This window comes from Euprymna scolopes, chromosome 6, assembly GCF_053919585.1.
Source record: "Euprymna scolopes isolate OS-2025 chromosome 6, ASM5391958v1, whole genome shotgun sequence".
Taxonomy (NCBI): Eukaryota; Metazoa; Mollusca; class Cephalopoda; order Sepiida; family Sepiolidae; genus Euprymna; species Euprymna scolopes.
The window spans coordinates 33,883,434-33,906,928 of NC_136487.1; positions in this window are offsets into that span (position 1 = coordinate 33,883,434).

Genomic DNA, 23,495 nt, shown 5'->3' on the forward strand with positions numbered 1-23,495 from the left:
GGCCGCTGGAAAAATGGTCGGATCCTTCTATCGATCCAGTAGATATCTCACTGCTGATGCAATTCTCTATCTATATAAGAGCCAGATACGTCCAAGGATGGAATACTGTTGCCAGATGTGGGCAGGAGCTGCTAGAAAAGACTTGTCCTGCCTTGATAGAGTTCAAAATAGACTTCGTGGCCTGGTGGGAGATGTCCTTTTCTCTTTGCTGCAACCTCTATCTCACAGAAGAGAGGTTGCGGGTTTGTCTCTGCTTTATCGTTATTTTCATGGAAAGTGTTCGACTGAGTTTCAATCTATGGTCCCTCCTCGCCAAACTTTCACAAGAAACACTCGACTAGCTGAAAACATTATCAATAATTCTCCCCACTCTTTATCTGTGCCTAAACCTAAACATAGATTCCATGATCAAAGCTTCTTTCTTAGAACTGCACGCCTGTGGAATTGTCTTCCGTTTTCCTGCTTTCCAGCTGTTTATAATATGGTTGTCTTCAAGTCCAACGTGGACAAGTTTCTGATGAGCCGATTCACTTAAGTTAACAAATTTACCGAACTTCCATTACTATCGATTACTATATTGTCCTTTTGACTACTGTACACTCTTTAACCCTTATCCTTGAGTGGCCTATCGGCCTTGATAAGTGGTGACGCCTATGTAAAAAAAAAAGAACATTGCAGGTACTTTTGCCAAACCTTTTACTACATTTTTAAACAGTCTGTTTAAACGTCACACTAAAAAAACGTCTAGGTATTAGCCACGACTTAAGCTAAGCAAAATGAAATATACGGACTCAATCCCTCTTGTATATTACATATTTTTAATTGAAAGCCATGTTTTATTTAAGAAGAGTTTCCTGGAGATAAAGAATTTGCAGTGGATACTTGTTCTGTACAAGTCCAGGACTTTATAATTTTAGAGGCAAAGAGTAAAAGATCCTTCTCGTGTTGACATGAAAAATTATGCGCTGGAATGCTAAACGATTCAATATTTTTATGGAGTAATTCTGGTTTCTAATTGGTTGCTAGCAGAACGTGGCTCTATTTGATTCGTCAGTTCCTATAACCAGTGTCTATCGGCAGAACCTTCCAACTTTTGGTGATCATGCTCTCCTTTTTATATAAAAAATATTGCAACAACATGCATATCTACTGACTCTACATAGTTTTGTATACTTGCCAACATCACTCTTTCCTGATTATTCTCTTGTGTTTATAAAACTGTATTAATAAAATTGATTTCAGTTGTAGAGGAACGAGCTTGTCCTCAAACAATGGTAACTTGTTTTTCTTTCTTAAATTGAGTAATTACCACTTTTTGTACAAGTCACTAGGTTTTTGATCAGCTTCATTCTGTTGTCGACATACTTGCATACTCTGGATCGCTTACATACTTAAAAAGGGCAGGTGAATAGATAATGAGGCTGACTTGCAACCTGGATCCTAAGTTCAAATCTAATCGGTGCCATAGAACCACTTACGAATGCTCGCAACCTTCACATGGTCAATCCTTTAAGAGTTCAATTTAAAAAGAATCAACAAAAGCAATATCAATAACAGAATCGAGTCAATGAAAAAATAGTTGTAACATGTTGATTAATGTATCAAGTTCGAATTCAGTCACTTCCATACCACTACCGTCACTTATGAATGTTAGCAACCTTCATGTGAGCTCCCCTGTAAGTACAAGATTCTAGAAATAATCTGGGAAACCAATGCTACCAACGGAATCAAGCCAGTTGAAAACAAGGTTGTACCATGCTGATTGATACAAAAAATAGTAAAGTGGGTGCTGATGCTGTCTATTCCCTGCAGCATCAAGTTCGAATCTAGTCGATTCCATAGCACCACTTTCATTTATAGATGTTGGCAACCTTCATGTAAATATCTGATTCTAAAAGAAAAATAAAATAAAATATTGGTATAACAATAGAATAAATCTAGTTAAAAAAAGTTACACAATACTGATTCATACAAATTTATTTTACTTTAGTAATGGGCATTAACTAGCACTACGTATCAGGCTAAGTTGTGTCCATTCTCTAAATAAACCACCTTCCCCTGTTCTCAGCCTCTAATCTATTTAGTTTGGCTCTCCTCCTTCGCGATCATTTCCTTCATTCTGGCTACGTCGACTCACAGATGCTGTTCTCTCGCATGCTTTGATGACCGTTTAGTATATACCAGAGACGCATTACCTGTTTTCTAAAGAACTTAAGGCAATCTAGGTAGTGTGAATATCTCTTGACACATGGCAGGTATCAATATGCCAGCATCAGCTGCTTTGCTGAGCGCAAAGAGTCTCTGAGGCTAGTATGCTATTTTAAAAGATAACGATCTTGTATATAATTTCCGCTTTTTAAAGCCAGCTGGTGTAGATTCTCTCTCATTTTAATTAAAATCATATTCTGCTATTATCTATAAGTAGTCTCAAATAACTACGAGCGTCGTTTCAAAAGTATAGCCTCCCATTGGTTTTAACTCAAAAAGTTAAAGACCTCCGAAGATAGGAATGGTCAGTAAAAACGAGTGACCTTTTGTGCTCCAGAATTTAATTTTTTCTACATAGTCACCACCATTCTCAATGCACTTTTGCCAGCGATGAACGATGGGTGTGCATGGGTGTCTAGATCGTGCTTTGTCATACAAAGGTCACCTCTCCTATAATTACTCATGCCAGTTGGAGTGTATTAATTACTATGTTCTTTATTTAACATATTTTTAAAAAAATGTTAAAAAATAAACATTTTATTATGTTTCTGAACTTTGGAGATGAGAATTGATAATTTGTATTATTTGGACCACTGGCGTAACAGATAAAGTACTAGGTAGCATTCAGTTCCCAGTGACACTCGTCTGGATGTTAAAGGTTCAACCCTGAGTGCAGATGATACTCAGAAAACGATTGCAGATTAAGACTTCTACCAGTCATGGCTGATGGAAGAATAGTATGCTTGTATTAAGTAAAAGGTTTTGTTTGAAAGTCCGTGCAAATTTCCAGGTCCACCAAAAAGCATCTGAAGAAGGTTGTAGTTTACATCGGCTAAAATGTTGTGATAATAATACGCAAGATGAAAATAGTATTCCGAATAATCCAAATAATCCAAATATTTCATTGTTGTAAAAAGGGAATGACCACTTTTGCATTTATTCATGTATAGATAAACGTTAAGATTTTGGTAAATTCTATAGAGATTTATTTGTCGTTAAAATATGGCTGTAAAGAAAAGAAAGAAGAACTCTTTTTGTCGTGACGATGGTGAATGTATGCCTGTGTAGGTGACTTTGTTTTTTATTTTAATTTAAAACTTGCTAAAAAGCAAGTCAGTTCATCCAAATAATAAGCCAGAAAGCAACAACTGTCGTCATAACGAAGATGTGAACCCGTTATCATTGGTATTTCTAAATTTCTTTTTTTTTTTTCAAACGGTGGTCACCACTTATCAAGGCCCGGAAGCCACTCAGGGATAAGGGCTATTGCAAGTACAGTACGTTAGTGTGAAGATTTGATGAAGTGTTTACTTAAGGGGGCGGTTCATTAGGAATTTGTTTACGTTGGACTTGAAGACATCCAAGTTGTAGTCAGGTGGGAAGCAGGCAGACGGAACAGAGTTCCACAGGCGTGCAGTTCTAAGAAAGAAGCTTTGTTCATGGAATCCACGTTTTGATTTAGGCACAGATAAATTTCATTGACTTGCTAACCTTTTGTAGTTGAAATAAACTAACATTCCTAAACAGGTCCCACCTATAAGTGATTCATGGGGACAGAACCCACTTGAAACTTCAAACGCATAAATCCGATTTTTTTTTATGTTACTTTAATGTCGACCTAACAAATGTCTGAAGAGTTTAATAAGAAAAGTAACGGACATATAGCATCGAGTGTGCTGTTTCGATTCTACCCCTCTTTAAACAGAACTATTATTTATTATTATATTAAAACAATCGATGAATTTAAAACAAAAACTAAACATGATAGTTAATTAATAAAGTATCTTTGTGTACAAAAATATATAGAGGCGTGTTGTCGAACTACTATATTTCAACTTCGCTCGCATGCAGTGCACACATGGACACAATGCACAACACCCTCAAGCTTGAGAGATATATGATTACCGCACCTAGAGTTGCATGTTTTAACCGATAAATAGCGATATCAACTTCTTTGCTCTCTCTCTCTCTCTCTCTCCCTCTCTCTTTCACCTGGACGCCATCCGGTATGAATGTGTAGGATATGTGGAGATGTCTCTCCTCCTGTTCTTTCTAATAAAGATGTTTTGTACCAGTCGCACGTAATAAATTCACCCGATTTGCAAGTCACATTTTTTGTGAGCGTGGTTTCTTTTATTGTTGTTCGTCCACTGCTTTTATCCTTCTCGATGTGGTAGACAGCATTTAACAACGCTCACAACAAATATGCAAATTAGTAAACTTTAACACTGAGATCACATATGCATAAACAGTATATAGGGTTAGGGGTATTGTGCAAACTTGAATTAACTTGAAATAAGGTAATTTTAATTGACCGAGAAATGAGCCCCACTTTGGCATTTACTGTTTCCAAATCACATCTGATTCCATATGTGTATGATATTTCAAAATAAAACTTGAAAAACAAGGGACAGACAGACAGACGAGAGACATATACTCTTATAGAGATGTGCGAGAGAGCGGATGCGTCTAAAACTAAACAAAGACAAATTTCATAAAATTTCTTGTTAAGATGTGAAAGAGATAAAGAGGAGGAATCTGCTGAATCGATTGCAAAAGTTCATTTAGAACAATTTTTTTTTCTTTTTTTTTTCACGTTTTATGTTTTTAAGAAATCTTCTTTGATTCTTGGCAGTTGATGTTGAACATTTCCTGCAAATGCTGAGTGGTTGAGAATTTCTATTGCTCGAGCAGGTGAATTAATCTAGAGGGTATTTATTATTCCCAACTAACTTAGGAGAAACAACAAGCAAAACAAAACAACACTGACAGAAAGTATTGATAAAGATTTCAAAAAGTCTGTTCTCATTCACCGTGCTGCTTTTTGAACCATAAAATCAATTTTCTTATGATTACACGAATTTATTTATGAAAAAAACAGACTTTTATAATTATGGCCCAAACAAGTCATATTGCCACTTGAACGTAAGAGGCTACTATTTGTGATCACGTTCACAGGGAACTACTCAAGGAGATTAGTGAGATGCTAATTTATATTACATTTAAACTTCTGCATGTCAGTACACTCAGGGAAGCAGGTAATAGGAGGGTAATTTCAAAGTTTAGCAATCTGAGGAAAGAAGCTATTAGGGTAGAAAGCTTTCCAGGAACATCGATAGTGAAGAGGTGGGATTTTGTTGCTAAACGGGTTTTTCAGGGGTATGTACGTCGAAGAGGCATAAGTGCGATGAGATCATCTGTACATATCCCATTAAATTACTTGTAAAATATGCACATTGACTCACCATTGCAGCGATGGGATAAAGGTTGGCGTTTAGTTAACAGTGAAGTAGATTGAAAATTCTTTTTGAGATCCTATCTAAGAGGGAGAGACTAGGGGTGGCTGCACCAGCTCAGATGTGGCAACAATACTCTATGCATGTGGGAATTGTCGCTTTGTAGAGATGCAGGATACTCTCAAAAATGAGTAATTTTCTAGACGGTAAAGGGAACCTACCTTCTTTGCAGCAGCCTTTGCAATGTCTTCAATGTTTTTGTTCTAATTTATGTTATCTGTGAATAAGTTGTATAGAGGGATGTATAACGAGCATATATATGTGTGTTGCCTATAATGTGTATTTTTATCTTGTTAACGTGTTGTCTATTGAATGTGTGTGACGTCTTCCAATGGGTTCTCATCTAGTGTATAAATGTTTCTCTTGTTTATAATGGTTAAATGTTTCTCTTGTTTATAATGGTTATTTGTACGTGTCGACATACTAAACAGTTTATAGACGGAAAGACCGATACACATCTTTTACATTTGTGCTGGACAACGACTATCAGTTACAGATCGTTCAATCTAACTCTCCTCTTTTTACATGTAATCTACAACTGACGTCCTTTTCTGACATCACTCTCTACGTTATCATCAAAACATATCACCTATTGCTTCCAAAATGTATTTGTTGATCCATTTTCTTTGTCCTAAATTCCTAAAATTGCTCAATAGATTCTTAGTGAAAAACATCAGAATGACATTTCATCTATTAAGTTACATTCCTGGACCCTATTTAATATAAATATTTCGACTGTAAATACTTGTTTCACTTTAATAATATTCCTTCTAAAATTCTACTTTTTTCAAATCATAATAATCGACTATTATAATATGCATCATAATAATCGATTATTTTCCTTTCCAGTGTTTTCCGGTAGACTAACAGCATAACAAATGTTAATCTAATGGGTTTGAAGGAAGAGCTTTCAGGTAGGGTCTTATTAATCATGGCTATCGGTGGCTCAGAAGGCGATTTGTAATTGTAAAAGGAAAAAAGTTTAGTCTTAGTACCATGCATTTGCGACCCTAGTCCACTACGAACTGGAGATCATTTTCTAGGGATTTTGTCATTGTCTTAGATATGTGTATACCCGTTTGTCCCTCATGCCGATTATAGAACGTTACACAATCAGCATATATACCCATCTCAGACACAATGTTATCAAAGAGGTCGTTTATGAATATCAAGAATAATAAGGACACAAGAACCAACCTCTTAGACTCTCTTGTATTAATAATGCTGCTTGGATGTATGTCCATCAAGGACAACCTAGATTTTCCTTCTGTCTAATTATATTTAGCAATAGTAGTACAGCTCGGCTTTGCTCAGCCCCTATGTATTGTTCATAACTTTATATGCATATGTGTGTATATATATATTAAAAAGTTTGACTCATGTACAGGTAATCTGCATCTAAAATTTCAAGTGTTTAGACCTAAAATTGCTGGAGGAGTTTGGTAGAGTTTGCAACGGTTAACTTTTTCAACTTTGACCTCGTGGCGGCAAAATTTTCTCCCAAAAACTGATTAAAGAGCTTGCTGCATGTCTGAATACCCTTTATGTAAAATTTTAAATGGTTAGATCCAGTAATACTATATGATTTCATTTTTATTAGGAGTCCCTCGTGCCAGACTTTGGGTATGTCAAAGGCTACAGCTTCCCCTGCCTTATCCAGTGCATGGTATATGAAATCAAAGAAGATTGTTAAAATATCTGAAGTATTGCCTAAATCAGGGAGATTAGCTTTTATCAGGTGGTGGACTAATGTTTGATTTATTAATGACTCAAAGATTTTAGCAAAGAGGGAGAGGACACTGATAGGGTGGTAATTGAGCTGGTCAGTTCTTTCACAATAATTTTCGTAGACTGGTACCACAGAGAGAATTTATTAGCTTAATTTATATATGAAAATCAGATTTTATAGTTATAGATGGTCCAAATAACCTAGATTTCTTTTGTACTAATGAGACATCCCTGATCAATGCTAAAGACAAGTTGAGGATAAGAGGTAATGGGACAGAATGATTGTTGAAAGATAAAGAACCTCATCAGAGGATGATCAAATAAATAAACTAAGTTTGATTACTTGTGGGAACGGGTTAAGATATTGACATTAGATTCACAAACACTCATAAAGAGAAGCAAACCTGTTGCATTTTTTTTTCACATACGGGAAGCCATTTTGAAAAAGTTCTATTGGTTGAAATTTTGCCTGAAGCTACACATACAGGGATAGAAATGAAAGTTTTTATGCGTTGGTTCCTTGCTGGAAATTTCTAGCACGGGAAATCATAGATTGAAGTTGAGTCGAGCACTTTCCATGAAAGGGTTCAAAAGAGAGTCGCCAACCTGATAGGTCCTGAACTGTCATCTAAGCTTCAACCTCTGGCCCATCAACGAAATGTTGCATCCCTCTGCCTGTTCTACAAGTATTTTAATGGTGAATGCTCTGACGAACTACAAACACTTGTGCCCCCTCGACGTGAATGCCCCCAACAAACCCGACAAGCAGCTAAATCCTACCCATGCACATTAGAGATTCCTAGGTGTAAGAAAGCCTTCTACTTCAATAGTTTCTTCCCCAGAACTGCTATACTTTGGAACTCCCTTCCGGGATTCTGCTTTCCCAACTGTACTGACATGCAGAGGTTCAAGTGCAATGTGAACAGACATCTTGCTGCTCATCTCCCTTCATAATACCACCGCAAATTATGTCCTCGATAATATGCCCCTACTTCAAAGTGGCACTGTTTGGGATGAAAATAGAATTAAAAAAAAAAAAAGTAACCATAGAGTTAGGAGAGACTCAACATTTTTTATGTGAGGAAAGTAGCCATAAAGACAGAAGAGATCATGCCCACTAGATTTCGAAGTCGATTTTGAACTCTAGGAAATAAAGAGTGCGTCGATCAACACTTTCCTGTATGTGATAGCAGTAGGTTACCTTTTTTTCCTCATTGTTCCATGTGTACCAGGTCACATTGTGAGAATAAAAACCAAGATGAGAACAGAAGTCCGAATAATCTAAAAAGCACGCATGATCCTCATCTGAAAAAATTCCAAAGCGTAACAGCTTTTGCTTTACTCTTAGTGTAAATTATCGAAACTAAAAACTGCTAAAAACGTTTTTCCATTATTATTATTATTATTATTATTATTATTATTATTATTATTATTATTTTTATTCAAATATTTCCTTCTTTCTATGTCTGTCAAGCATGTGGGCATACAATAGTTTCCAACTTTATTAGCTATTTGGATCACAGTTGGCATCATGTGTAATTTGCTGGATGTATGTGGGACTAGGTCGTCCTATACTCGTGCGCCTGAGCCATGGATTCCGCAGCAATACATTTCTGCCCAGCTCTTGCTTGCTCCTCTGGCAGTGATTGGCAAATCGTAGATGTTTCTCCCTGATAGTAGTAGATATGGCAACTTTATTACTTTCATTATTGTTGTATTCTGTAAGATATTTCAAGCTGTACTGGCTTGGTAGTAGAGTACAGACAAGTCAACGTTGCATATGGTCCTCCTCTCCACATTCACAACTAGTAATAAGTAGCTTTTGATCGCCCTAGTCCTGTTTTCGTGCCCTTTACTGTCTTCTATTGAAACCAGGATACTTGTGAACCAGAAAGGAGAACCTCAGAAAGAGATTTCCATGTCAATATGAAGGAGGGGGGGGGTCATTCTCTAGCCGTCTAATTCATGTCTGTACTCTGGTTTCTTCCTAAGATGTTAAGGGTTTGACATGTCTGAGGAAAATTCTTCTTGATTTCAATCGTTGGATCATTGGTTCATGTCCATTCCAATATTTATAATATTTTTTTACTTTTGGACAGATGCAACGATGTTGCATTCCCGGATAATAACAATTCGCCTTACTTACAGGCTAAGAGTTGGGTGGGGTTTTCGACATGGGGTTTAAGAAATTTATCTTTTCTCCAAAGTCTGGAATATGTTTTTATTGCCGATATGATAAACAGAAAAGAACAGTAAAGTTGACATGGCGACAACAAGTCTGCCTTGGTATCTAGGAAATATTACCATCGGTTCACCTGTTATATTTAAGTGCCAGACCACCAAGTAATTGATGGGAACTGAACCCTGACAAATAATACAGTTTCTTTAAGTGGAAAATAAATTGAGTTGAAGAAAAAGAAATAAAAAGGGGAAAAAGAAAATTAAAGAGAGATATGGTCACAAAAGCGAAGGAAGTGATTCACAAGAAAAGAGAAAAGAAAAAGAATATAAAATAATGAGATAGAGAAAGGAAAGAGTAATCTCTAGAGAGTTAAACAGAATGATCTCAAGAGGTGCGAGGTTGGAATTAATGTTGGATAAAAACTATTCTGTTCTAAGAAACATGGATTTGACTGGCTGGTATTGAAGTGAAAGCATCGTATCGCCTCTGCACTCTTGCCCCCCCCCCGTAAAATCTAAGTTGACGGGTTCTTGTTTCTATCTGGGAAATTAATTAAATGAATTTAAGTTGTAACAGCCTGCATTACAAAGCCGTTGAGAACCCAAAGAACTTAGTTTTCCTTGTATGAAGTTTACTGTGAAGATCTTTTAAGTAATTATTTTTGTTTATAAGAAATGATCTCAGACTTATTTTTGAATTGTTGACTTGAAACACGGTTTATTACAGCACCGACGCCAAGTTGCAGCTGGGAAGAGCAGCATACAAGCCATTCACCAGAGCATCCACGAAGGATGAACTCAACTGTAGCATATGACGACGAATGGCCAGCTGAAGATAAGAATTGTCACATAGACTTAGGGTTGTGCATGCTTTGTATGTCCAGACTATCAGAGCAGTAGTCTGGTTACATTTTGAGGAGTCCACCACTAGACAATTAAGAGTGAACAGGGCCAGATATCGCAAATATGATCCTGTGAACCAGGATTGCAACGAATGCAACCTAAAGGACACAGGGTTATACAGTTGTTGTGCAACTTGATAAAAGGGCTTGGAGCACAATATTGTTTAATTTGATTTCATCTGCATTAAAAAATACTGCTTTGCATGCATAGTTGTTGATTAAGCTCTATTTGGATAAAGTTTATATGCATATTTCTATATACAGGAAGTATTCCTAAACAAATATATGAATTTTAATACACATCTGATAGACATAAGGGTGGGCTATATTTAGTTTAATTTGCTTTTAAGCAAAGGAGGCAAAGAGGAGTTGGAACTTTGACAATATCTCTTAGGCATGAATAAATAAATATTGCTCAAATTTCATTTTTGTTTTTAGTGTTTTAGAGTTTTTAGGGGTCATAATATGGGCAAAAATCACTTGTTTGAAAATTCAGTACTTGTGCAGATTATGAATCGGACTTATTTAAGCGTCTGCTTGTCTTTGCTCAGAACATGGCGTCAACCATACTCGGCTTTGCTGAGACATATTTACCTTTTTCTTTTCAATTTTGTTATCTTGTTTTTTGCCGGCATTCACCCACTATTTTATATACTCCAACCGAGAGATCTTTTTTAAAATACAAATCGTCTCTTTTAAAGTGCAATTGTTTTAGCAAGACATGATGATTGCTGCATCTTTCCAGATGTTCGCCATCACATTGAGTTCTCCCAATCTCGTCATCCATGCCATCTCAGATGACTCTGCACTCCCGCCGCAGATTTGCACATCTTGAAGCAGATGTGACATACAAATGGAGCAATTTCCACTGAGTTGAGTTCCTTTGGAGGTTGAAGGATATTCCTATGAACAATCACATGTCTTCTCAAACCAGCAGTAGACTTGCAAACTTTGCTGCATATCAAATAGATCATTTGGTTCGGACTAATAGGTGCAAAGTTGACCTGAACAAGAGTTTTGTGTGACTTAAGGTGGTAATGTAGCCAACTTTGACTTTAAATACATGATGATTGCAACGTCTTGTCAGACGAGTGCGACTCCCTCAGACACTTAAAGTCCATGAGCCCAAATGCCTGAGGGAGTATCTATACAAAGATGATGTTACAAAGTTTTAGCTGTGTACAATAGCTAAGTCTCTCTCTCTCGGTTCAAAATGTTGAGATCCAGCAACAAGCAAGAGCAAGATAGCCAGCAACAAGTTAAACTGCAAACCAGCTTAATGCGGGTACTGGTCTCCCGCTTTATGGTTTTTTAAATCAGAGATTTGCTTCTCCTAGAAAGGTTGCCTTCACCACGGCTTACGGAGCCCTCTCTACCCCAACACACACATATATATATACATACAAATATACACCGTGCTAGTTGGCTGTTGACCCTGAAAAAGGGTTCATTCGCCCTTTGGAAGATCTTGTTTTTAATCCTTCAGGGAGACTAGCGGCCCTCCTCACCAAACAAGTCTGGTGGGGGAACCAGTTTAGTCACCGGTAATGCGACCATGAGGCAGGTAGTACTGGGTTGCATGGTACCAGTAGCATATGGCATGACCTGACATACATACATGCATACATACATACATACATACATATCCATTAACCGACAGGTGAGATTTATATAATAGATAATCCAGTACATCAATCAAAACCATTTTCAGATATACAGCATAATCACATTAACAATACCATTTTTTTTAGATCACTGAAGATAAGCAACGCTGAACCTGTCCACTATGCAATAACTGCAAAAACCTAACATCATCATCTCCTTAGATCAGGATATACATGCGACTGGGGACTGCTTGTGAAATTGTGAATGTTCCTCCTTTGGTTCAACCTACTTACGCAGAATGCCACATTTGGGCTTTTGTTTTGTTTTTTTCATATAGGATAACAGTTAAACCCAAATATCATACTTCATCAATCGTGTCTCATGATAACAGCATCCGGTAACTAAAATCTACATTTAAAATGTAAATTATTACCAGCATCAATTAACATTATGCCAACATATTTATGGCAATCTTGCACTTCTTTTTATAGAGAGTAAGCAAGGGAGATAATCAGCACATTATATGTACTTATGTTTAGATATTTTTGAGATGGGGATTTATTCTTTGTATTATTTCTATGATTCAAACTACTATTTTCATCTTATTTTAAAGTTCGGAATCTTTATGTCAAACTGAAGAATCGATACGAAGTTTCAAACTCAATTTGTATGACTTTTCTCGTTCTATCGTCTATCACCGGACAGATGTGTTAATTATTAAGTTATTCTTTGTTATTATCGCCTCTAGTAAGAATTAAACCTTCAACCTTCAGAAGACTTAATTAGAAGTGAACGCATGGCGCAAAGGATAAAGACGTTGATTAAGTGACAGTCATCTGGATTTTACGGTCCAATTCTTACTAAAGGCGATAATAAAGAGGAATAAATTTTGTGAATTTTTGAGATGAGAATTAGTTATTCGTATTATTTTGATTCTTTGGACTGCTGATCTCATCTTGAGTGTTATTTTCATAAGTAGTTGACATTTCTACCTGGTTGTGGCTGATGGAATGTGGATTAAATAAACATCTCAGTTTAAATATACGTTCCTGACTTTGATATAAAGATTTGCATGTTTGATAAGATAAGGCTGAAAGTTGAACGTATGAAATTTGCGAAGATGACAATAAATATAAAAATAGTAACCCCAAATAATACAAAGTAATTATAGTGTTTAGAGTTTATTAAACACTAATGAAAACAATACGCAATAATATATAGGATATTGATGCATATGTAATAATAGTAATACGATTGCTAAGTGGTTAAGGACAGGGACCAATAATCTGGGTGTGCCAAGTTCGAATCCAGTTCGTTTCACAAAACCACTTTCATTTAGAATATTGACAACCTTCAGGTGGTCCCACCCTGTAAGTACCTGATTTCTTTCTAGAAAGAATTCTAATTAGAAAGATATCAGAGAAACAAATGTCAACAATAGAATCATCTGATTAATACTAAAGTGAAGAGGACTGAACTCTTTTAATCAGCGTTTTTTTCTTATATATTAGATTGGCAACTAAGTTCCTTCCGTTTTTTTTAATTTATACGTTTTAAAACTAAAAAAAGAACTAACAACTATTTAATCAATGGTGTATTCTCTCTTCGTGTTCCCAACGTTCAACAAGATTCTCAATACCTTTTTGGTAGAAATTATTTGGTTTTGACTCGAAAAATAAAATATAACAAATAAATTTTCAAAGAAACACAATATATTTAAAAAAAAAAAAAACATCAAAAACTTAGTTGCCAACACAATATTTTAATCACACGAAGTATCTACTAAAATATTCCTTGGTTTTGAAATAAAGTTATATTTAGAAGTAGTCCATTTTAATTGTTGTAATGAGTCTTAATTTGCAACACATTTGTGACACATCTAAGTTTCTGTCTATCACATTCTCCCTTTCTTACTGCATATTACGATGGAACTATTATCTCTTATTTGATACCGTTTCTATCACTCTCGCTTCTACCAGAAAGGATAAAAAGAGTGGAATAATCTATTATAAACAGATTTGAATCATCCATTACAAAAAAAGGAAATAATGCCTCAAATCTGTATATCTATAAAAGTGGGAATGTGTGTGTGAGAACACTTCTCAACCTTTATAATAAAACGATGTTTGATCTACAGAATTGAAATTTGGTATATAGGATATTCAGACACATGGAAAAATTTCGATCGGTTTTCATCCGAAAAAAAAACAGGCTGCTAACGGGTCAAAATTGAAAAATTGGTACGTGTGGGTCGTCAGATTTTTATCTGTTTGTTAACTGTTCCACGAGTGTGCATGAGTGAATGGTTCATATCACAGATTCATTATGTTAAAAATAAGTCGGTTTCAAAACACCCTGTAAAGATCGTGTCAAGCTGGCCTAATTGTAATCGTATTTGGATCACTGCTTTTTAGGTTTTGGTTTCGATCTCAGCCCAAGTATTTTCATTTTTTTTTTTTTTTACTTACAAGAAGTGAACTGTTTAGAAAAAAACATAATACTCGCACGCACATGTCTCAGTTTCTGTATGAACTAAAATATAATATTTATGCGTATTTTACGACCGAGCAACTACAGTCAGCCTGCTAGTAGTTACTAACAATTAATATATTAGCGGGAATGTTATAAGTTCTTAAATATAAATGGTAATGTGTGTATTGTTGAGTATCATTCGTACATTTTTGTGTAAATCAAATGCTTTTTATTGGCATTCGTTTCCTGTGTATCTTTCTCGTTAGAAGTCTTTCTAGAAAGGCATAACGGGGTGGGGCACGCGAAGATTGCCAACATCCCTAAATGAAAGTGTTTCTGTGAAATGAACTTCATTCAAACTTGGCACACCAGGTTGTCAGTCCATGGTGTTAACTTAGACACGATCACCGTCTATTTGGATGTGTGTAGGTTATGGTTGGCTGTGGTTTAGATTTGAGATTTAAATCTTACCAGAATTCAAGAAAAACTAAAAGTGATCCATTAAAACATGCCATCAATCATCTCGTGTTATATGTTATATAACCTAAGTACCACTATTATTTTATCTGTTCACGTGTGTGTTTCCTTCCACACTAAAATAAAAACAAGTACATAATTCGAAAATTTGAAAATTTTGTACTTTACGAAAAAAACCAAAAACAAAACTTTCACTAAATCAAAAGTTTTTTTTAATTACTTGAATTTTAGTGGTAACTATGGCAACGCCAATTCGCTTGTATTAATTTGCGTTATTTGCTAGTTTTGCTTTCAGAAAGCAGTGAAATTAATGAAGGGTTTCTTTACTGCACTTAATCTTTGGTCACGATGAGAGAGATAATACTGGAACAGTGGCAAATGGTTGCGCATGTAAGTATGCCTAATTAATCGATTGATATCGGTTGAATCATTGGTGACAGCAAAATAATGACTCTCGCCATCACTCTCACACTAACTTTCGTGTTTTTACATTTATAGATACGCTGGGTGTGGAATTTAAAAATTATTTAAACCTTGAGCGTTTAAATATCTATGCAGGTTCTTCATTGTCAAGTTGCATAAGATATATATATATATATATATATATATATATATATATATATATATATATATATATATATATATATATATATATGAGGGGCGTGCAATCAGTAATTCCCCTAACCCACTTCCAGTTGTCTAATCTAGCTGAAATTTTGCATGTGCAATGATTTATATCTCTACAGGTTATGTGGCAAATTACAGCTCTGAACTGATTGTGGTTTCTGTTTTACAGGTGTTTGAACTGAGTCAGGTGTGAAATGGAGCCTGTTGAATGTCGAGCAGTGATCCGGTTTTTGTATTTGAAAGGACGCACACCACAGGAGACTTTTGATGAAATGAAAGAAACTTATTGTGTAATGCCCCATCATATGACCTTGTAAAACGCTGGCATTGTGAATTCAAATATGGCCGGAAGTCTGTGGAAACAGCTCCCAGACCTGGTCGCCCCCCTTCTGCCATTGATGAAGCATCTGTCCGTCAATTTGAGGCTGCCATTTCGGAAGATCGGCGCATTACTATTCACGAAATAGCCCAAGATGTCAAGATTAGTACAGGGTCTGTGGAAACTATCATTCATGACCATTTGCATATGCATAAGGTGTCTGCCAGATGGATTCCCAGGTTGCTCACACCATTCCAGAAGCGAGAACGTGTCGAGTGCTTGAGGATAAATTTGGAGGTGTGCCAAGAAAATGAGTCAAAGATTTTCAAAAGACCGATTACGCAGGATGAAACTTGGTCCATCACTATGATCCAGAGACCAAAGTCCAGTCAATGCAGTGGAAGCACTTGGACTCACCACCTCCAAAGAAGGCAAGGGTGCAGCCCTCCACTGGCAAGGTCATGCTCACAGTCTTCTGGGACCAGGATGGAGTAGTGATGACAGATTTCCTGGCAAAGGGTACCACAATTACAGGAGTCTATTATGCTTAACTTTTGAAGAAATTAAGGGAAGCTATGAAAATCAAGAGGCAGGGCAAGATCAGCAAAGGTACCCTCCTCCTGCAGGACAACGCTCCGGTCCACAACTCATATGTCGCCAGATCAGAAGCACGGATGTGTGGTTATGAAATCCTCCCATCCCCCATCCCCCCTACTCTCCTGACCTTGTACCCTCTGACTTTAACCTCTTCCCAGCCATGAAGTTATTTTTGAAAGGAAAGCGTTTCCCAGATGATCCAGCCTTGATTTCTGAAATCATGTCATGGTTGGAGAACCAACCCGGGGTGTTCTACAAAGACGGTCTCCAGAGCTGCATCAAACGATGGGAGAAATGCATAAATCTGGGTGGTTCCTACATAGAGAAAGACTAATAACTGCGCCAAGTTTCGTTGCTCTACTGCTATGGGAAGTGGGTCAGGGGCATTACTTATTGCGCGCCCCTCGTATATTTATATATATAAGAATGAAAAGGTAAACCTAAAATAAATAAATGGTAATCAACGTTTCGTCCCTATTTCAGGGGACATCATCAGAATAGAGTTAAAAAATGCCAAAAGAAGCAGGTTACAGACCACATGCGAATGAAGAGAGAATGAACTTTATGTTCCTTCTTGCTCATGAAATGTACTTTTCTGAATTCTTTTCCTTTTCATTCTCATAAGGTTAACAATCGTTTGGACGTTTATTTATATATATATATATATATATATATATATATATATATATATATATATATATATAAATATATATAAATATATATGAATAATGTATATGAATACTCGTCCGCATACAGTACTGTTTCGCTGTTTCACAGCTCATTCAGTGCATCTAGACAAGCAACTACCTCAAGCCTGGATCAGAACCTGATCGCCCAAATGACAGAGCTTCTAACCGTTGTGCTATATGGCTGCTGCTATGCGGGCAGTGAATTAACAATGTTTTGACATTGTCAAATGTACATAAGCTCAATTTGTTTACACAAAGAGCATCGCTTCATATGCTAATGGTAATTTGTATATCACTTCCCAAATGCTCAACCTGAAAGGGAGCATTATGAATGTATAGTCGCCCACAGACAGACTGTTTTGCGGTATCACAGCTCTTCAGTGCGGCTAGACATGCAACTACGTCAAGCCAGGATTGAAACTTGACCGCCTAAGCAACAGTTGGCGCTTCTATTTGACTGCTGCTAATGTATATATATATATGTGTGTGTGTGTGTGTGTGTGTGTGTGTGTGTGTGTGTGTGTGTGTGTGTGTTTGTTATATATATATATATATAGTTCTACAAATGTTCAAGTTAAAAAAAAATAGGAGGCTTTACTTCTGGAACGATCTTCTTATGACAAAGTGCACAGCAGAGCCCCATGTACAGCCATTGTTTATCGCTGGCAAAAGTGCATTCATAATAGTGGTGACTATGTAGAAAAATAAATTCTAGAGCAGAAAGGTAGCTTGTTTTTATGGTACCAATCCTATCTTTGTAGCTCTGCACAATATACGGTTTTTGAGTTAAAAAAATAGGAGGCTTGCAGTTTGGAACCACCCTTACATAGTCGAAGACACTATATGTAAAATTTGATTGTCAAATGATTAATTCAAAAACATAATAGTTACATTGTTAAAACTACTTCACTGACTCTATATCCGGTTTTTTGGGCATACGACCTTCCTCAGGATATATTATGAACAGTAAATTTATTTTTAGTTAATCTATTTATAAATAATTGAATAGGCTCTCTCATTGTTACCAGTTGTTTTGGATATTTCAATCCCATTAAATTTAACTAAAACCGACTTTCAGGTGTAAATTGACACTCGACTTAATTAAGTTTGTATCAAGTGAAATAGGTTTAGGGATTGTGCAACCCATGCTCCACCACAAGAACCTCATCCCATGTGCCCTTTTAGAAGGAATCCATTCTTTCATGAGAAAATCAACAAAAATTATTTTGCCACGTACAATTATATCAATCTATTGATTACAACATTGTAATTTTCAAGTCCGATGTCAACAAATACTTCTCAACAAATACGATGTACACAGATATTCTTAAATAGTCAGATTCTACCTTTACCATCGTTTCTAATCCCCTCATAGTATTGTTCATCGTCCAATTAAGAGTCCAGTTCGTACTTATCCTCGTGTGGCTTTTGCCTTGATAAATGATGTCTTATGAGTTTACAAAAACTTTTTAGATTTCCTGAGGTATCTCATATTTTGGTTTTTGTTTTTCTGTAAAAAAAATATTTCGTCAAAATACTGATAACACGATATGTTTTTTTCTAGCTTGCTACACCATTTAAACACAAACATGAGTTGCCTCGAGAATTTTATAGCTCTAGTAGCATAGGGTGCTAGATATATTTTTCTGCCAGTTGTCACCCACAGCATTTTATCTGAAATTAGCCAAAATTGATTCAAAACGAAATGTTATATATATTTTTTATTAGTCTGTCACACTAATGTTTTAAATAGCATTTTTATTAGCCTGTCATACTAAAATTTAAATTGGCATTTTTATTAGTCTGTCATACTAATGTTTTAAATAGCATTTTTATTAGTCTGTCATACTAAAGTTTAAATTGGCATTTTTATTAGTCTGTCACACTAATGTTTTAAATAGCATTTTTATTAGTCTGTCATACTAAAGTTTAAATTGGCATTTTTATTAGTCTGTCACACTAATGTTTTAAATAGCATTTTCATTAGTCTGTCATACTAAAGTTTAAATTGGCATTTTTATTAGTCTGTCACACTAATGTTTTAAATAGCATTTTTATTAGTCTGTCATACTAAAGTTTAATTTATTATTTATTTTTAAATCTTTTTTGGAATCATTTGAGATGAGGCTTTACAATGTGAGCATTTATTTTTGTGCAAAATTATCCTCATCTTCATAGTTGTTGTTCGTTTTTGTTTCACCAGGTTTCGGCCAAGGTATCCTCTGGCCTTCTTCAGGTGTTTAACCGTGACAGGATAGAAATGCTGAGTCATAAGTAACCGTATCCCCAGTAATTACTGCCTTCCATAGTTGTTGATATCATTAGAAACATTAGTATGACAGACTAATAAAAACGCTATTTATTACATTAATATGACAGACCAATAAAAATGCTATGTAAAACATTAGCATGACAGAGTAATGAAAATGCTATTTGAAACATTAGCATGACAAACTAATAAAATGTAATTTCAAACTTTATTATGATAGACTAATAAAAATTCCATTATAAACTTAAAAAATGCCATTTACAACCTTAATATGACAGACTAATAAAAACGCTATTAAAAGTTTAGTATTACAAACTAAGAAAAATGATATTTAGAACATTTTTTTTTTTTTTTTTTACACAGTGATCACCACTTATCAAGGCCCGGAAGCCACTCAGGGATAAGGGTTATTGCAAGTACATTACGTTAGTGAGGAGATTTGATGAAATGTCTACTTAAGGGGGCGGTTCATTAGGAATTTGTTAACATTGGACTTGAAGACATCCAAGTTGTAGTCCGGAGGGAAGCAGGCAGACGGAACAGAGTTCCACAGGCGTGCAGTTCTAAGAAAGAAGCTTTGTTCATGGAATCTGCGTTTTGATTTAGGCACAGATATAGAGTGGGGGAAATTTTTCACAGTGGATTCAGCTAGACGGGTGTTTTTTGTGAAAGATTGGCGAGGGGGGACCAGAGATTGGAGTTCAGACGAGCATCTGCCATGGAAATAACGATAAAACAAGGACAGGCTCGCAACGTCTCTTCTGTGGGAGAGAGGTTGCAGGGTAGAGAAAAGGGCATCCCCCACTAAGCCACGAAGTCTATTTTGTACTCTGTCAAGGCAGGATAGGCTACTTTTAGCAGCTCCTGCCCAGATATGGCAACAGTATTCCATCCTTGGACGTACTTGGCTTTTATATAGATAGAGAATTGCATCAGTAGTGAGATATCTTCTGGAGTGGTAGAAGGATCCCACCATCTTTCCAGCGACCTTGGCAACAGACTTGATGTACGTGTTCCATTTCAGATCAGGAGTAAAGGTCAAACCCAGAAGCTTGTCAAAACACGGGGCCTCACCCAGACGAGAGCCATCCATCACAATTGATGCCAGATGGGGATCAGAGCGTTGATGATGTAAGGATAGCAGTTTGGTTTTGGATGCATTAAAGGTAACCAGCCACATCTTCCCCCACTGAACCACGTGCTCGAGATCAGAGGAGAGAGAATCCGAGAGAACTTTGTCATTTACAGCCTTTGATGTGTTGCCGTAGATGGTCGTGTCATCAGCATAGATGTCAACGAATGATTTAAGTATGTGTTTAGGGAGGTCATTGATGTAGATCAGGAAGAGAGTTGGGCCCAGGATTGACCCCTGAGGGACTCCAGCATTTATATTGCAGGCCTCCGATTTTTGTCCACTACACTTATGAGCCTATCGGAGAGAAATGATTTAATGATTGAGAAAACATTTCCAGTTATACCGTAGCTGGAAATCTTGTGAAGTAGACCCTTATGCCATACCTTGTCGAAGGCCTTTGATATGTCAAGAGCAATTGCCCTAGAAAGGAAGCCTTTGTCAAGAGATTCACTAATTCTGTGGGATATAACCGTCAGCACATCTGCGGTAGATCTTGCAGAGCGGAAACCATATTGTGTGTCACTAAGAAGGTTATTCCTGCTGAGGTAGTTGACTATTTCTCTATTTAATATGGATTCCAGCAACTTACTCATAACACACAGGAGACTTATTGGTCTGTATTGAGAGGGAGATGGCTTATCACCTGAATTCTTAAATACAGGGCAAACTGATGAGGTCTTCCAGGGAGTCGGAAAGCACTTCTCCTTAAGGCAGCGTTTAAATAGTTTCGTAAGTATGGGAGCAAGTTCTGGTTGAAGCTTTTTTAACACTATAATTGGGATGCCATCAGGGCCAGTTGCCTTGTCTGACGCTGACGAGATGACCTCTGGTCCATTGATAATGGTTGGGATAGAGCGCACACTTCTGTTCAGGATCCTATTTGTTATTTGCCAAAAACTGGTGGGATACAAGCCGCTGATCAGCTACCTTGGATTTAACAGACTGGGCATATAGCTCTCTTGCATTTTTTATTACTCTTTTACAGTGGTTGTTGGCAGACCTAAAAGCAGCTTTAGTCTCAGTGCATCTATTACGTTGGTAGCTATGGAAAAAGTGATTTCTGTGCGCGATAGCAGCAGCACATTCTGGGGAGAACCATGGCTGGCTGTTAGGTTTTTGTTGGAATTTTTTAGATGGTATGAATTGGTCTATGCCTATAATTAACCATTCGGTCAGATCTGATACTATAGAGGACACATACTTTTTAAACATGGAGTGCAGAGGTAAATCAGATATGAATGTACGGAAGCTATCCCAGTCGGCCATAGAGTATCGGTACACAGTACGGTGGAGGGGTACGTCTGGGGGCTTCTTACATTTCGTTTTTATCTTAACTGATACGACGGAGTGGTCGGAGGATCCTAGAGGAGAATGAACGGAATATGAACATAGCTCAGGGGAAGTTGAGAGAAAAAGGTCTAAGAGGCTTGCATATTGACCGGGTGTATCGGGCACACGGGTGGGTTCGCGAACAATCTGAGTGAGGTCATAAGCAATAGCAAAATCATGACAAAACCTCCCCTCATCGTCTGTCTTATTTGAATGGGTCAGCCATTCCACGTTATGGACGTTGAAGTCACCACATATGTGGATGTTAGCCGAGGGATGTGAAGACAGTATGTGGTCTATTTTCTCAGATATGCTCTTAAAGATAGTAACTCCGCTGTTGTGGGGCCTATAGAGGGCAAATATAAATGCAGTGGTGTTAGCAAGTGCAACCCTGAAGCACATATAGGGTAAATTAGGATCTTCTCTAGAGATATCCCTGCCACACGGGAAGCCATGGCGATCTTGGGGGTCAGATTTAGCTGTAAAATTTGAGTATCCGTTAATTATGAACTCATCTAGGGAAGTGGTCGGCCCTATTCCAGTTTCACTTAGAAAGAATATGTCCGGTTTCGTCTCCTGTAATTGGGTTTCAACCTCTGGAAGGTTGGAACGTAGACCCCTGATGTTGGAGAAGGAGACCTGGTAGTCGGGGTCTACGTTGGAAGATGGGGTTCTAGGTTTAATCGAGTTTTTATTCTGGAGATATTTCATGTTGAGGTTTGGGGATTTGTGGAATAGGTCGGCATACTTGGTTAGAGCAGTACAGAGAGGGAAAGTAAGAGAGAAAAAGACAGGAAATTTATTTTCTGTAGCACACGAAAAGGTAAAGCCGCAACAATTACCCACTAGTATGGCATCGAGAGGCCCCACCAGAGACTACTGCATGGTCCAGATCCACTCACCAAATGGCAATACAGCAGTCCCAGTACTTTGCGCCTGCTGATAGGACATCCTCCTTAGTGGTTAATTCAAGGTTCGGGTCCCTGACTATCAGGCGGATAACGTTAGCCCAGACAAACGTTTACCTCCAGCACCCTTACTAGTGACATGGCCACAAGGACAGATAGAGACAAAAAAATTTCCGACATCTCAGACTACTGGTCACCAAGTACTACCGACCTTTAAGCAGCTTTTTCTTCATCCTTTGTCAGAAACATCACTCATTGAATGAGGACTGGATGACAAAATAGGAGAAGCGAGAGTTACTGGAGCTGCCGATAACACATCCACTGTATTATCTACTCTCCACTATACATTAGTATAGCAAACTAATAAAACTGCTTTCTAAAACTTTAATATGAAAGATTAATTAAAACATGTAAGACAGACTAATAAAAATGCCAATTTAAACTTTAGTATGACAGACTAATAAAAATGCTATTTAAAACATTAGTGTGACAGACTAATAAAAATACCATTTCAAACTTAATATGACAGACAAATAAAAATGCTATTTAAAACATTAGTGTGACAGATTAATAAAAATGCCAATTTAAACTTTAGTATGACAGACAAGTAAAAATGCTATTTAAAACATTAGTGTGACAGACTAATAAAAATGCCAATTTAAACTTTAGTATGACAGACTAATAAAAATGCCAATTTAAACTTTAGTATGACAGACTAATAAAAATACTATTTCCCGCGTTAGTATGACAGAT